The sequence below is a fragment of the Vicugna pacos genome, chromosome 3 (assembly GCF_048564905.1).
Source record: "Vicugna pacos chromosome 3, VicPac4, whole genome shotgun sequence".
NCBI classification, from domain to species: Eukaryota; Metazoa; Chordata; class Mammalia; order Artiodactyla; family Camelidae; genus Vicugna; species Vicugna pacos.
In genome coordinates this window covers 85,671,327-85,688,598 of record NC_132989.1, presented here as the reverse complement: position 1 = coordinate 85,688,598, position 17,272 = coordinate 85,671,327, and the positions used below count along the sequence as shown (strand labels likewise).

The 17,272-nt window shown below is 42.1% G+C and overlaps 1 long non-coding RNA gene and 1 pseudogene across 2 annotated transcripts; both read left to right on the top strand.

Moving 5' to 3' along the window:
• The first annotated feature begins 4,189 nt into the window (after window positions 1-4,189).
• On the top strand, window positions 4,190-6,886 carry LOC140689760 (uncharacterized). Of its 2 annotated transcripts, none has more exons than XR_012064848.1 (3): window positions 4,190-4,279; window positions 5,197-5,282; window positions 6,639-6,886. It is a non-coding gene; the product is annotated as an uncharacterized lncRNA (long non-coding RNA). The 2 variants fall into 2 exon arrangements; XR_012064849.1 differs by lacking the exon at window positions 4,190-4,279 and adding an exon at window positions 4,947-5,037.
• A 9,350-nt stretch (window positions 6,887-16,236) lies between these two features.
• Window positions 16,237-16,456, top strand: LOC140689756 (cytochrome c oxidase subunit 6C-like; annotated as a pseudogene).
• The last annotated feature ends 816 nt before the right edge of the window (window positions 16,457-17,272 follow it).

Sequence of the window (17,272 nt, the reverse complement as noted above, 5' to 3'; positions counted from 1 at the left end):
CTCCTTATTAAACTTTGGGAGGAGTACACTTCTGTGTTTATTCTTTAATTTCATGTTGTATAATAAGATAGTTGAAAAGCTAATGAAGTAAATGAGCCTAAAGTGAAGGGTCTGGTTTAACAATGGGACAAGAGGAGCCTTCCCTCCCGACCTTCAGCACTTCCACCCAGGGCAGGAATCCCCTATATGATAACCATGAAGCTAGAGTGGCAACGCGATGTGAGAGCGTATATTTACCAAGTCTCAAAGAGATGTACGTTCTCACCTTTGTTACTAATAGTTTAAGATTTTAAAAGGCAAATGCAGTCATAATCCCTATCAAGAAAGTAAGTTATACTCCCTATCAAGAAAGAGGATCTGGGGGTTCGTTCCGCAATCTGTCTATAGCTCCCTCTAGTGGCAGCTCCACATCAGTCGCTAACGCAAGAGCTCACTTTATGTGTTGAAAGTTTGTATACATTTTCCAACACATTTAACAAAACGTACATTGGATTATTTTGTTTTTATTATTAAACAGATAATGAGAAATTTCAGAGTAATGGGCTTTTAAATTTTATTATTCCTTCATCTTCTAAAGTGAAAGGATTATGCTTTTCTTTTTAACTGTAGGTTAAATCTGTTAAATTTGAATAGGTACAATGTTACCAATACATACTTTTTTTATTTTTGAAATATAATTCTTTAGAAATGTTGTACTTCATGGCAAGTCTCTGGAGATATGTCAGTGCCCTCATTTTCATTAATATGTTTGTACCTTAGGGAAAACACTGAAATAATATGAAATAGTTCTATTGAGTTTTCCTGTATTTATCAGAATTGTGGTGGTTCCTTGCCTGATAATGTTAGTTGACAGAACTATAAGGTTAACAGTCATAATTTCATTTATTATTTAAAACTTGGCCACAACCTTACTTCTTCAATTTAAAATCAGTATCTTCTTGGCCAGTGGGTTTTAATTGGGGATGCGTATCAGACTTACCTAAGAAGTTTTACTGAGATACGGATGTCTAGGACTTACTCCAGACTTGCTGACTCTCTTTACTTGATATTTTGGATATAGTCTCAGTAGAGTTAGAAAATGCTTGGTATGTCCTTGCTATATTATGTACATTATATCTCAAGATTATAATATGAAAAATGATGTTCATCCATTTTTGTGAATCAGATGAAACAGGCACTGACTTTGAAAATTGCCTAATATTATCCTATAGACATTTTATCTGAAATGTTTTTGAAAGGACTTTATCATCTCTTTTTTACATGCCACAAAAACAACCAATTTACTCATCAGTTGCAATGTTCTTGTTATGAACTCTCATCAGATGGTTCACTTTGAAAACCATCAGTAATACATCTACCACAGCTGTTGGTAGTCTTTATCGACTACAAATAGGTTGTGTTTTTCTTTAATGCCTTCTTGAAGGTTCTGCCATCAGCTACAGATTAGAGTTTGTCTTCAAACAATGACTGTCTCAGAACCCCAAAGGAAAGAACTGTACCAGGTACTTTAAGTTAATGACACTTCAAAGAATAGACTTTTGGGTATAGGCTTCTGTTGGCATTGCTTAAACAAGTTTTAGTCTAATAGTGAAGACTGGGTTGGCATTTCCAGAACTCTTCAGTTGAGAAGCCAATGGCTTCGTAAAACTGCTAACTCAAGATACAAGAGAATAAGAATTATTTACCCGGGATGCATGAACTTCTGAGGCATGACTGTAGTTATATGTTTAGAATATCATTAATAACTGTTTTAATACTGTACTTTCTGCATATAAAAGCTTTCTTCTTAAGCTAGCTGTATCTCATAACAATTTAGTAGACTTTGTTTTATAAAATGAAATAAAACATTTTTAAATGATTTTTTTCACTGAACTTCCCACCCCCTACTGCTTGAATTCAGAAAATAGAGCATTCTTACTTTTCACAGCAATAAAGTTATTTGCAAAGGTTCAACAAGGACCTGTCCTCCTTTTACCAGACCATACTGGAAAAATTAATTATGCAATCAAGGCCTTGCCTAGAATGTCGCATTTGGGAGAGATGATCATTTAATCAGATATGACCAGATACTTTTAAGGAATTAAAATAGCCCTCCCCCCAAAACTGGTCTGGCACCCAGCTTACAGGGTCTAGCCCTACAAGAGAGTAAGAAAGGTCACTTCTGGGCAGGCCAGGAAGTTTGGGGTTTTGGGGAGACCTGAAGAACGGAAGAATTTGCTCATATTTATAGGTGCTGCCAGTGAAATCTGCAGGAGAGAGATTTTTTAGCTTGGCTAAGAGTCTAACCTCCAGGATAGCCTTTTAAAATTCCATCTGAGATTCTCTATACTTCTAAGAAAGTAAACTTAAGAAGGACTGTATCATAAATTAATATAATCAGACAAACCTTATGGCTTTTCTCACTGATCCAGATCCTATCTGTATTTGCTGGGTATTAATATTCTGATTAAGATTTATGGTTAAGTGTGCTATTAATATCTCTCATTTTTTAAGTCATAAACTGGTTCTTTATTAAATTCGATCTAGTCCTTTCTTTATAAATCACTTACTGTACAGTTCCTTGGCTCACTAGTTAATTTGAATGAGATGGAAAGAAGAATGCAGTCTTTAAATCTTTACCAATTCATTGCTCCCTTTTGGCAGGAGGACGGTGCATAAGGCAGAGGGAAGATGGAGGATGGTTACAGGGGAAATAGAGTTCAGATCAAAGAACCAAAGCAGAGGAAGTTAAGGTTCTCTTTCAGAAATATGCTATAGCATTTCTGACAGACAGTCACTCTCCTTTTTCTCTGCTGCTATGGTTGGAAGAAGGGAGTATTTCCAAATTTGCACTTAATTCTGAGAAAACAATATTGTTGCCCTGAAGGTATCTTTTATTGCTAATAATAATGATTTAGATTTTTATGCACACAAAACATCTATTATTAATTTCTTATTCCTTTTACTATTTTATGTCAAATTCAAAAAAGGAGAATTGCAGAAAAAGTGGTTTAAACTCAGTTTAGATTTTGTTCACCACACTTCCTACTTCTGGCCATATCAGTCTTCAGGATTTTCACATTTTTTTTTGGTGGTTTCCCTCACTTGACTGGTCACAATAAATGACCAGTTTTAACTGAGGTATAATTTACCTAGGACATTAGTTTCAGATGTACTATATGAGTCAAGAGTTGTTTACATTGATCACTGGTTTTATATTACACTAATTTTAATGACTCTTTTAGTAGTTGATATTGTGTGCCAGACTCTAAGGTGTAAATACGTTTTGTTCAAGGCAAAACTAAGGGAAGTGACATTTAAATATACTGAGAATGGAAGTAATATGTTCTCGAGGCATCTGCTCTGGTGGGCTTTTCTTCCTCTGGGCCGTCTGCTAGTTCAGGAACTGCCACCACAGAGGCGTGTGACGAGGGCTTTTCTCAAAGACTGCAAACCAGCCTTTTCTAGATTAAAAGTGGTTTTGTGTGTTCATTTTAAACTACTACTTCTCCCTTACTTCCAAAAATTTCCATGATTTGCACATGCCAACTGTCTGGAATTTTCCCCATGATCGTAGACCTTCCAGGCACAGTCCTCTAATCTCACACAAGGTGGTTGGGAGCTTGGAGAGCCGACCGTGTAGCCCGATGGTTAAGAGCTGGGACTCTAAGGCTCCACCCTTCACATCCCAGCTCCCGACCCACAAGCAAGCTATTTAAATTCCCTGTGCCTCAGTCTTCTCACCTGGACAATGGGCTTGGTCACAGCACTTATATCACAGGGTTGTTGTTAAGATTAAATAAGAAATCTGCAAAGAGTTTTGTATACGGCTAGCACAGGAAGCACTCACAAGTTAACTGCTACTATTAATACGAAATGATCTGTAGCCCTGAGACTTCATTTTTTCTCAGAGCTCCAACTCTGTGTAATAGAAATGGGAAACCACAAAGCAAGACATGATTTACAAAAAAAAAAAAAAAAGGCGCGGTGGTAAGCTTTTCATTTGGAGATTAGCTCTATTCTCCGCGCGCTTGGTAGAAACTGGCAGCAAAGTTTTAGGAAAACGAACTTTTGTTTACGGCAGTCACAGGGAAGCAAGCGATGGGGTTCCTTACCTTTCGCTCTTCAGTGTTAGTGGACGCTCCGTGCCTGGCAGCTTGAGCCAAGATATCTGAAGTTCCCGAGGAGCTTCTGTTAAGAGAGTCCTGGGAAGTCTGGCGCCTTTGGAGCAGCCCAGTTAAGGGGCTTTTCCGCAGGTCTCGCTCAGCTCACACTCCACCAGAAAAGCCTTGAGTTACCGGTACGTATTTCTTTCCCATCAGGCCTTCCTCCTCATGCTAACGTGCGAGAACGGCTGAAACAAAGCCGCTCCTTTCTCATACGGCACTTCGGTACCAGCAGCCTATGGGAGCAGGTTTTGTTAGCATTTATACCCAGTATTCATTGGCTCATTCCCAGTTCCCGAGGGGAAGACTTCATCCCTCTAAGGAACCCCTCCGCCACACCTTCCTAGGGAAGCATAGGCAGTGTCTCACTTGTTCACAAGTCAGCCTGTGTCAGCTGGGCCACCTTGTGCCCATTTGTCATGTGTCACCTCTTGGACCCGGCTACCCTGCCGAGGACACTGAGTCTCAGGCTGCCAGAGCTTCCAGATGCTAAATGGAAAGCCATGCTTTGGGTCCTTATTGGGTCAGAAATGGGCCGACTGCTGCTCTCTGCATGGATTTCAGGCTTTGTTTTCCTAGGCAGGGCACCCAATGCCAAATTGAACCCACGACTGTCTCCTCTCTCCCCCACGGTCCCTGTAGTGTCAAAGGTCCTTCTCTCAGGACCTCCCTCCTCCCCTCCGTGAGACCCACTCAGGCAAATACACAGCCCTGGTGGTGAGCCTCAAGTCAGCCTTACCTCTCAGCCGTGCTCCTCCCACCCATCCATCCTTCACTGTCCCTACTAGGTGTTCTCCCAATGGCCTTTTGATTCCAGAGGGGCCTCCTCTCTTGGTTGCATGGAACAGTGAGGATTCACAGTCTGCTCTGACAGTGAGACCCCACAGGGACTGTGAGTAGCCTCTCCCAGATGCTCGGACACGGCCTGGTTCGCCTGATCCCGTTCTATTGCTCCCTCCTCTGCTGCTGGCTGCAGCAGGTTTACAAAAGGCAATTTTCACTTTTTAATGCATGCTTTCTGCTTTTTTCCATATCTCCCAATGACATTAAGCAACTGCCGGTAAACTTGGAGACATCAGCTGAGCTGGACTCATCCATAAGGACTTGCAGATGGTCGTGTCTCCTTCTGTCCTTGAGGTGGGAAGCCCCATAAAAAAAGACCAGCAGGACCCCCAGGAAGGGCCACTACTCTCCTGCCAGCACCATGCAGTTCCCTGGCTCACTTTTTGCCTCTGAAATGGCTTACTTCTAGGAAAGTGGAACTTACTCCTAAAATTCTGTTTGTTCCCTGAGCTAACTCCTGATTGGTCCATTTGTAGTACTTCATTTGCATGGAGCTCACTCCTGATTGGTTATTTCTCTACCTCCTGATTGGCCCATTTCTACAAAGCTTGTTCCTAATTAGTCAACTTTTGTTATACCTTATTTGCATATGATGTTGCAAAGTGTAAACTGGCAGCCTATAAAAGCCTGTGTAAACCTACAAATGGGGTCCAGAGCTTGGAGTGTTAACTTCTCTGGGCCTGCTGGCCTTGTAAAGTTGAGTTCTCCAAATCTCCGAGTGCTGTTTGGTCTCTCACCTGGATCCAGATTGCTGTAACACTGAGCTTTAACACACTTTTCTGCAACATCCTGGCCAGACCCTCTAGGGTTCAACTGCCTCCGTGCATTTTTTAAAACCACCTCCTTCTCTTTGGAGAGAGGTCTTACTGTCATTTCTTACTACTCTCAGCTGCAGGCTACTCTTAGCTAGCCAATTCACCATTTCCTCCTGGGCCATGAAGGACAGAGGAATTCTTGCAGATGTTGATAAATCAGGTGATTCTATTAAAACCTTTCAGCAGCCAACACTGCAGAAGGTCTGCAGAACTGCACATGAAAGCTCTGAAAATCCCAGATTTATGTACATGGTTTCTGTCTTTGGGCTCACACAAAAGCAGACCCTAAAGTGAGGATTTGGATGGAGGTTATTTATTTGAGAGAGGACCCAGGAAATGTGGTGACAGAGTGAGTGAGACAGAAAAGGAAAAAAAAAAAAAACACCAAACCAATAAAGCTTGCATTTATGAACAGGGTACTGCTCTGGACAATTGGGGTCTAACCCCCTGGGGGCCCGCAGAGAAACTGCAGAACACACCTCAGAGTTGTCCTGCTGAGAGAAGCAAAAGTTGGGGTATTTATCTACAAACTCCTGCCCCTCTTTGGTTGAAAGTGGATCCTAGTGTGTTACTTCCTCTGTACCTTCCCGGGCCCTGCAGGCAGGTGCCCCTTGCCCAGAGAACACCCTCAGGCAGAGAAGCAGAGCCCTTTAGCACCGAGGGAACTGTATATATCTGAGTTCTGGGCCGGGCATGGTCAACATTAGTTACTGTCTTCTTCCCAGGAAGCATAAACAAATATTCTGTTCAAATGTGTAATTTAAAAATATGCAGCATGTTAATCTTTTGAAGCTTTAAAAAGAAATGTGTTTTCCCCACCCACTTTTCCCACCAGCTGCGTCTCATGGTTTCCTCGATGGGAAGCAAGATGAGGGGTCGAGTTGGGGTCACCACGTGTGGGCTTGTCACCCTGTCCATAGTAAGCACGCAGCTCACCATCCCCTGAACTTCCCATGTGCCTCACGGACAGGAGCAGCAGGAGGGTATCACTGAGACGTTGGGCTGACATGCCCACCGAAGATCCACCCTTGCTCCCAGTGACACTGGAAACGACTCTGAATCTTTGGAAAGAAAAAACTTTGATCCCCCCCCCCCCCATTGAGAAGAAACTCTGTTTTCTTAAAAAATAAAATAAAACTATATATTTAACATACACGGTGAAATGATTACTACCATCGAGCTAATTAATATTACCATCTCCTCCCACAGTTACCATTGTGCGTGTGTGTGTGTGTGTGTGTGTGTGCGCGTGCATGTGTGTGCACGCGGTGAGAGGACCTGAAATCTACATATAAATGAGGTCACGCAGTTTTTTTTCTTTCAGTGTTTGGCTAATTTCATCTAGTATAATGTCCTCCAGGTTCATCCATGTTGTTGCAAATGACAAGATCTCCTCTTCTAAGGCTGAATAATAGCCCATTGTATATGTAATATGTTATAATTTTTTACCCATTCCTCCATTGACAGACACTTAGGATGTTTCTGTATCTGGGCTATTGTGAGTAATGCTGCAGTGAACATGGGAGTGCAGTTGAGGTACTTATTTCATTTCCTTTGGCTGTACACCCAGAAGAGGAATTGCTGATTCACATGGTAGGAAAAACTCTTTTTGAGCCAGTTGGGCAGGGGTACAATTTTTTCCACTATGCTTTTGCTTGGGCTACTGCTGGTAGCCCAAATGACATGAGTGATTTGCATGGAGAAAGAAAGGGAAAGAAGACGTTTCTCTGTTGGGGAAAGAGGTTAATAAGGTGACACTACTACCTTCTTCGTTTCCCTGACTCCCAGCCCAGCATCAGGGACTAGCACTGATTGCTGTGTTTTGGGGTACTCAATGGCAGTTGAAGGAGCTGGCGATATTAGTGATTTGAGACTTGGGGTACAGACCACTGCATCTCTAACTTTAGAGGGCCAAGTGTGACACAGCTGGAGACAGGTTGTCTCTGTTTCTGGGCTGTGCCTTGTACAGTGTTTGGGGAGAAGGAAGGGCCAGAAGGCCACACACGTCCCTTTAGCAAGTGGAGGGATTTGCAGCAGTAGGCAGTGCTCTGGCTGTGCGGGCAGCCTCCATGGACTATCTAGAAGCAGCAAATAGCAATAGGAAGGGCAGAGGGTAACCTTAGAAGGAAGCTGTCCACCCCCACTCACATCTCCAAGGTTGTTCTGGGAGAGCCCAAGGGGTACTGGGCTACAGACTCCAGATCTGTAGCGGTAGGTGGCAGCCAATAAGCCAGCCAAGTGGGAAGAAAGGTAAACTTGGCAGCAAAGAAATGAGGCTTGAGTATAGGAGGCTTGGAACATTCTGGTTACAATAAAAACAAAAAAACTCATGTCTTTAGCAACTTCGGCAAATGAAAGTCATAAAATCTGTCCCTCTTTCTGTTGACTCCTGTTCTTTGCTCCTTTCAGTACTACAGATCAGAGGCAGAAAAGAAACCAACTCCCAGCAAGATGAGTTAATGGTGATTAACTTCCCTTTAATCCTCTAGCTAAAAGCACTGAGTAGCTGAGTGACTGTGACGATCGTGTGTGGAACTGGCTCATTTGTGTGGGTTTGGACAGCTCTACTGGGTGTCTGCCTTATTTTCATGGGGACTTTCTTCCTGTGCTTCAAGTTTTAGGCAGTAGCTATAATTATGATGATTAGTTATAGAAAATGGTTGTTAGCTAACTTGTTTTAATTTACTACCACTTAAAAGCTATTCAGATGGGAGAAAATATAAGCATACTTCTCTTTAGAGGTTTAGGGACTAAATAAAGCAAAGCTTTGACTTTCTTCCTAACCAGGGAGTTGTTCCCATCATCAGGAAGAATTGAGGTTTCTATCCAAAAAAGGTCTAGATACTCACTAAGTCCATTGTGCTGGACAGCATAGTTCTTTTGGTGTTCCAAGAAATGTCATTAGTGCCCCCCAAAAAGTGTTCTACAGTTAAATGAGTGGTAACCAATGTGTTAGACAATGTCAAATAGGTCTGAGTACTGCAGATGACCTCTCAGAGACTTAATATTCTCACGTGTGGTCTGATTTCCATGATAGGGGACTATGAGTGGGCACTACATGGACAAATAAATTTGGGATACTGCCAGTACATCTTGCAGAAGGCTAGCTCTCTAGAACACAATTTGGAAAATGCCATGTTATAGACATGGAGAAGCACCACGCAGACCGCTGTTCAAGGCAGGACCTGCTGCCCAGATGCAAGGAATGTGATAGCAGACTGTCTCTAGCTGTCTACTTCTTAAGAATCTGCCTCAGCTGCAAAGAGCCTCCTTGCCCTTCCATGAGAACCCCATCCAGTGGCTGAGCAAGGTGGGTATAAAGGACCTGTCCTCTTGTCCAAGCCTAACAGTAAATACTTGCTCCAGAGCTCCTGAGTGGGTTGGTCCAGGCTTTGTCAAGTCTGCATCATTGTTTGACTTCTCCCTCTGCCAAATCCTGTTTTATCTTCCTTTCACAGGTCTTGATCCCCAATCAACATCTTGTTGCCCCCAGACAACTATCTTGACAGCCCCCAGACTGTCTCAGCAACTGCTTCTATAAAACACAACCTGTGATGTTACTTAGATTAAAACATATGAGATTACTGTACTTTATGAATGATCCTTATGAAATGGATGGAATGTTTGTGTCCCCAAAATTTGTACATTGAAACCTAATCTACAATGTGATGATATTTGTGGTGGGGAGGCCTTTGGGATGTGATTAGGTCATAGGGGTGGAGCTCTCATGAATGGGATTAGTGCCCTTATAAAAGACCCCAGATAGTTCCCTTGCCCCTTCCAACATGAAAAGTGAACAGGACACAGTGAAAAGCGGGTCCTCACCAGACACTGAATCTGCTGTCACCTTGATCCTAGCTATCCAGCCTACAGAACTATGCGAAATAAGTGTTTAATGTTTAAGCCATCCAGCCTGTGGCATTCTGTTACAGCAGCCTGAACTGCCTAAGAAACCTGACATGTCAACTTTACTGACATTCTATTGATTCTTAAGGTAGGAGGAGCTTATAACCAAGCATTTGGTACCTAGGCTATTTATAAGTCTAATACCTTCTATAATAAGTTATTCATTTACTCAGTTGTCTCACACAATTAATTAGAAGCAATGTTTCTATTTCAAAATATGTTTCAAGTTCTAATATAACAAAATCCAAGGCATAAGAACTTGTTACCTCAAAGTGTCTGAAATACCTCATATATCTCATGGTGTATAGTAAAACAGAAGAGTGAGTAAAACCCAGTCTTCTCTCTTGAGTTTTTCCTTTACTCTCACATGATTACTACACTCACAATACTTCACCTCTGACACTTCTAGTCACCAAATGTGTGGGTTTTTCCCCCTGTACCAAGCAATTCTGTGACACTATGTGGGTGTTTTATAATTTAACTCAGTTCCAATACTCTCTACCTGGAGACAGCATCAGATCCCACAGGTGAAGGGCTCAGTCCCACAAGATTGCTCCCTCTCTAATTCAGATGCCAATTTCAAGTAGTAGGTTCCCAGGATTTGATTAATTGCCAGTGCAGTTTACAAAACTCAGGGAAATATTTACTGTAAGTAAATGTTTCCAGTTTCTTAAATGATGCAATGAATGATGCACAGATAAACAGCCAGGGCAAGGTCTGGGAGGGTCCTGAGCACTGGTGCTTCTGTCGCTGTGGAGCTGGGGTGCACCACCCTCCCAGTATGTGGCCGTGTTCACCACCTGGAAACTCCTGGAACCCCTTACCACTGAAATTTTATGAAGGCTTCCTCATGTAGTCATGATTATTATTATTCACTCCATTTCCAGCCCCTCTCCTCTCTCTGAGAAAGTATGTGTGTGGAGAGGGTACTTAAAACTCCAAGCTTCTAATTATGGCTTGGACTTTCTGGTGACCAGCCCCATCCAGCACCTCATCAGAACAAAATATCCTTCCAGTGCTCTCATCACTTAGGAATTTACAAGAGTTTTAGGGGGGCTACGTCAGGAACCAGGAGCAGAGACCAGTGTGTGTGTGTGTGTACATGTATGTATATACATATACACACATATACACACACACATACATACATATATATCTTATTTCACAACAAAATGGTTAATACCATTAACTAAATAAAACAAATTCAAGCTAATGAAGTCTGTCAACTCACTGGCCAAAGATCCCTCTGTTGACCTAAAGCAAGTTTAATTTGAAGGAGTTCGGAGTCTGAGACATAGTTAAGGATGTAAAGAAAAATCCTAGACATTTTCAAAACAATTCATCCCATTAAGTGTTGATGGCTCAGGCACTTCTAATCGTTTTTTTTTGCTATTAATAAACAGCATAATAAGAAAGAATAAAAATAATTGATTTGTTAGTGATGAAAAATTCATTTTTTTAGGCAAGTCAAGGAAATTTTAAATATAAAATTTTTCTTTGCCAATTTGGGCCTCTTCCAGCCCCTCTAGTGTGCATTGTGCACCGGCATTATGCGTTAACCAGACCCCCTCAGTAGCAGAAATACCTGTTCAACCATAAAGATCAAATTTCCTCCTTAAGGCACCAGCCACGTAACTCCTTAGAAGATAATATGCCTTTCTCAGTCCTGTAAGGGGTCACAATGACCCACCACTCACCTTGTGCATGCAGATATCTTTGGTGAACTTTATGTACAATGTCAACATATCACTTCCCTTAAAGATAATGAACAGACTGGTGTAGAACAGACAGGTCAGACAATCTGAAGAGGTACTGGAATGCACCTGATGGAAGTTCTTAGCTTAAATACTACTTTAAAAGATTATCAGTTCTTTCATTAAAATGTGTGACTGAGCATTTGATAAAAATAATGATGGCTAGGCGACTGACTAAATATATCATTCTATGAGATCAATGACTGTAATAGTGTAACTCTAGATGTGGGAAGAAGCAACAAGAGAGAACCATGTCCTGGACCATAACAGACTAGCAAGACAGGAGGTCCAGAGTCTATAGGCTCCTATTAACAGGGCCTAGTCCAATAGTAGCCCATCGAGTGGCCTATCAACGAGATCTTCGCCTGACCTCGGAATGAGCAATCCTAGAACCATGGGACAAATCAGTCACAAAATGCCTTCCAAGCCTCAGTCAAAATTAAGACTGAAAGGGAAAAGACTACAGAATAAAGAATGTTGCCTACCATCTAGTTCTACAAGAATCAAGTCATCGGCCACTGCAGTTGCTAATCTACAGTCCACCCTGAAAGGAATTTGGGGTGAAGATTAGGATGAGGCAGTTTGTGCTCCAGGAAAACTAGCAGAACTGGCCCTCAGAGCTTTTCAAGAGAAAATGTTAGGAATCCAGTTCATTGCACCTCCTCATACTTAGAAAAGTACTAAGCCCATTAACTATGATATCTGTTCCCCACAAAGGCAGGAACCTTCTACCAAGACGTGAGCCTGATTGCATGCACCCCTTTGTCCAAATCATATATACTGGCCTCCCCTTTATCACTTCAGAAGAGTCCTTGGAGCTCTCCGAAAGACAGTCTTCCCGGTTACAATCCTCAGGTTGGCTCAAATAAAATGTTCCTTTTCTTTTTTAGATTGACTATTGATTACTTTTTTCATTGACATCAGTATTTGGATAATAAATGAAACAAACAAACAAACAAAAAATGAAGAAAGTGAGTTGAAAAGCCAGAAGTTGAAATGAAAGGGACAGAAAAAAGAACTCTGTAGCTGATACAACTTCAGCCCAAGGAGGTTAACCACAGAACAAAAGAAGGGCAATCAAAACACACAAGGTTCCCTTGAATAGGAAAGAGGCGGGTGATAGTGAAGAGACACAGGATCAGGAAACCCTCCGCGGTCCCATCAAGGGACAGAGTTAGCTGAGGACAGCTTGAGTACCACCTCAGAGGGCCCCAGGGTGGATGGAAGGGACAGACAGCCTGCAGGCAGACACTTGTGGGTTTGGGATGTTCATGTGAGTTTAAATCAAGCAAATAAAGCCCGATATCCACCGATGTTCCCACTCTCCAACCAAGTGGGAGCAGACATCAGCGATTTACAGCACTGGATGGGAAAGTCATTGTTTTCATGCCTTTTAATGACATGAAAGCGCTAAGGAGAAATGGTACGGAAATGCCCATTTTATTGATTGTATTATTACAAAAGCATCTTTATTTAGTCCCTTTTAATCACATTTTTCATTGATTGCATTCTTAGTACGTGTCCACTAATATATACATAAGTTAACTTTTTAAATCAGGTTTTCAAGAGGTTTGATATCAGAGATACTCACCTCGCCCTCAAGTTTACACCTTTTCCTAGAGAGTTTCTTGTCTCTAACTTGGGAAGAAAGACAAGTTAGGATATTAGAGTTAAGTCTGCAAATACATGGAATGAATCAGGAAGGCTTGGGAACAGGGACCCAGTTCTCCAAGGCTGATTATTAGAGAAACTTTTCCAGGGATGAAAGATGGAAGCACAGCACAACAGAATCCATTTTTCCAAGATAAACAAACTGAAAGATGTAGAAAGAAGTGAGAAGATAGGCCAAATTCACATTATTAAATAGAAGTATAAAGGGGGAGTGTATAGCTCAGTGGTAGAGCACGTGCTTAGCATGCATGAAGTCCTGGGTTCAATCCCCAGCACCTTCATTTAAATAAATAAATGAATAAACCTAATTACCCCCCCACTAAAAAAACAAAAAAGAAGTATATTCGTAAATCATTTAAGTAAACAGATAACAGACGAATGGATTTTCATTGTTAAAAAAATTTAACATGCAGACATCAAAATGTGCTATAACTTGGCTCCCATTTTCAGTTCCTTAAAACACCTTTGCATTTTATACATCTGTAGTTACACAGTTAACTGTCTATTGAAAATGTGGGGCTTTGTCATATTTCAAATAAATGGTGTCATTCTGCATATACTACGCAACTTAAATTTTCACCCAGTATCTCTGGAACACTGTTCCACGACTTCACATTGAAAACCAAACCAAACCAAACCAAACAATTCAACATGGTATTCCATAGTATGAACATGCCATGGCAAATGTCATCAGTTCCCTATTGATTTCCCAGTTTGCACATATTGATACTGTGATGAATGTAGTTGTCTGTGCTTCCTTGTAAACATGAGCAAGTGTTTCTCCAGAGCAGAGTATTTTCAGTCACATACTATTTCTAGCACAGACAACCCTGTCTGTAAGGATCTAAATTCCACTCTGTCCCTTTTCAGCTGTATGTTGGGCAGTTGACGTAACCTCTCTGTGCCCTTGTTTCCTCATTTCCTCAAAGTAAGGTCATCATAAAATGTCTTCATAGGATTCGAGTGAGGATCAAATGAGCTGATACAAAGTCCCAAGAACAGTGCCAGGGACGTTGGGAGGGCCACAGAGCACTAGATATTATTGTGACTGAGACAATGTGTATGAACCTCCTTCATTTTGAACAGGTAACTCTGGAGAGGTAGTCAGGGGCAGGCTGTGTAGGCTTTGTTTGTCCAGCACTCTCAGGACAAAAAAAAAAAAAATCCCTCCCCATGACACAGAATGTGAAAGGAGAGGTGGCCAGATTTATTTAAATAATGATATTTTATTTACTCTGCCATCAATATGTGCCAGGCCTTTTGTTAGTAGACATCTCAATGAATTCTCAAAACAAACCCCTGTGACATGGCCTGTTTCATTCCCGTTCTACAGATGAGATACATCAAGACCCAGAGTATTTACTTATTTTCTTCTTTAAACTTCCTTCCTCTGTACATTTACACACCCTCATACAGATATATATGTGTGTACATGTGTGTAGATCAGTGTATGTGTGTACACATAAGTTTAATTGTAATATGTGAACTTGTAGGTCAGATTCTTTGCAGATAGCTATTATTTCAGAGTTGCACCGAACAAAGGGAACAGAGGTTTGAGTAAAGAATCAGACAAAATGAAGAATAGTGAGGAAAAGGTGAAGAGGTCCCTCTACAAGGTCTAGTATGATCTAGAGCTCTGTCCTTGAGATGTATGCGGTCAACCGGGCTGATGGGCTTTTAGAATTCCTGACTTTCGATGGGGAGGGTATAGCAGAGTGGTAGAGTGCACCCTTGGCATGCACAAGGTCCTGGGTTCAATCCCCAGTACCTCCATTACAAAACAAAAACTAATAATAAAGAATTCCTGGCTTTCTCCTGCACGATAGCTTATAAAGCCCTAGTTAGAGCTCAGAGAGGCCAGGGCTGAGGCTATACAGGAGACAAGGGCAGGACCCTGACTTGCCACTTAGCTGATAAAAGCAGCTGAAAGATATGCTGGCCCTCTGGGCCTCAGAAACAAGCATAGATCTTCCTGATTTGGGATATCATGAGGATCAGCGGATAAGGCTGAAACTGAGGAATCTTGCTGGGTTGCCTGTAGGGACAGGTTGGGCTAAAGCTGCAGGGCCAGGCAGAGGTGGACAGCAGAATTTGAAAGCCTGGATAGAACACAGCCACTTCCTCTTGCTTTGCCCCAGTAATGACTGCCCATATGGTGCATCTCCTGCTTCTGCACCCCTCATTTAATTCTTAAACCAAACCTGATTTTTGAGGCCAGGTCCTTCTGGGCAGTGTAAACTGGAGGCATGATTTTCTTAAGCAGAACCTCATTTTGTCCGCAGATTGGCCTTGACTGAGGTGCCTTGTTAATTTCTCTCCTGGTGACTGGGATGAACGCCACTGGGCTCCAGCTGTGCTTCCTCTCTGGTCCCTGAAGAGTCCCTCTGCGGAGCTACTGTTTGCCTACTGTGGCTCTTTCATCTTCCAGAGGCAAACATGAATAGAAAAATACTTTGTGTGATCTCAGAAAGGAATAGATCTTTCCATTACTGTATGAAGAATGATTCCTAAAAAACACTATTGTTATAGCATATTTGGTGGATAGACAGAAGGAAAGAAAGTAATGATACAAAACTAAGAAAAAACCTGGACTCCTGTAATCATCAATTGCCGTGTAACAAATTATTTCAACATTTAGTGGTTTAAAACAATAAACACTTAACATCCTAGTTTCTGTGGATCAGGAATCCAGGTAGTTCTGTCTCGGGTTCTCCCGTGAGGTTGCAGGTAAGATGCCATCAGGGCTGCAGTGATCGGGAGACTTCACTGAGCTGCAGCATTCTCTTCAAGAAAGGTTCACTCGCATGGTGCCGGCTATTGGAAGGAGGCCTCCGTCCCTCCCAATGTGGGATGGTGGCTGGATTCCCTCAGAGGGAACAACTGAGGAGAGAGAGTGAGGGGAAAGCCTCATTGTCTCTCAAACCTAGCCTCAGAAATTACACATCGTCATTTCCACAACATTCTCTTGTTTACATAAGGCAGCTGGATTTAATGGGACAGGTACAACCAAGGGTGCGAACACCAGCAGTCAAGGAGCTCGGGAGGTCCGTTTCTCCATCAGTCTGGAAGGACGTTGTTGAGCTGTCACGGAGAGCAGCTACCATGGCATCCAGTTCTCTGATGAGACCTCAGACGTGTGGCCTTCTGGCCAAGCATCTGTGACTTCACGCTGTTGGAGCATTCATTGTTACTCTGGGGGTTGCAGCTTTCTCTAAGTTTGCTATGGCCGGGCCAAGAAGGAAGGGATATGCAGATTTCTACAGAAATTATGAATCCATAAAAGATTATGAGGAAGGCTGGTATCTTAAATAGTGCAAAGTGATTTTGGACTGTAAAGAATTTCTTTGAGTTGAGTTCTGTGGAAGTTTGTCACTTACCCGTACTCCTGGACTATGATACTGTGAACTATGAATATCTGGGTTAAGGAATAGTTTCTCTTAATAAATGAACAACTAACAAATACCAACAAAACAAAACAAAACTTTGGGAGACATTTTGGTGGCTGACGACCTCACTAGTCAAAAGAAACTGAGATGGAATTCAAACAGAGGCGGCAGACCATGGTGTCTAGATTGTGTCTCCGGGAGTCAAGCTGGCCCGGAGAGGTCCACGGGGAGCTCAGGTTCCAGAGGACACCTCACCAGCAGCCCACGTACACGTCTCAGGCAGGCTTTAGAGAGGCTGGGCTTAGAATTGGTGCTCTGAGGAGACGAAGCTACTGGTAATTTCCTGCTGTCCTTGGTGCCCGATCCTTTTCACTCTTCTCTGGGTAAATCTTGGTAGTTACATTCAGTGTGTTAGGTAGTCCCTTTCCTCATTTCAAAATGTGCCTAATTTTCAAAGAATTCCAGTCCTTCTTTGAGAAATGGTATATCTTCTTATTGTTCCAGTGCTTTGGTAACTGGAAACATTTTTTGTCCTTGGCTACTGCCTTTCTTTACTGAAAAATGGTACAACCCAAGTCAAGGAAATTTTACCCTGAGTGTTTATCTCTAGGCTTCTTTTTCATTATTTGCCTCCTGCACTTCTGTCAGATTTTAAGGGATGAGGCTTTTACCCTTGTACAACCAGTGCTTTTTCCAGACCTGGCACATAGTAGGTGTTCAACTAAGGTATGTTGCTAAAATATGTTTGAATG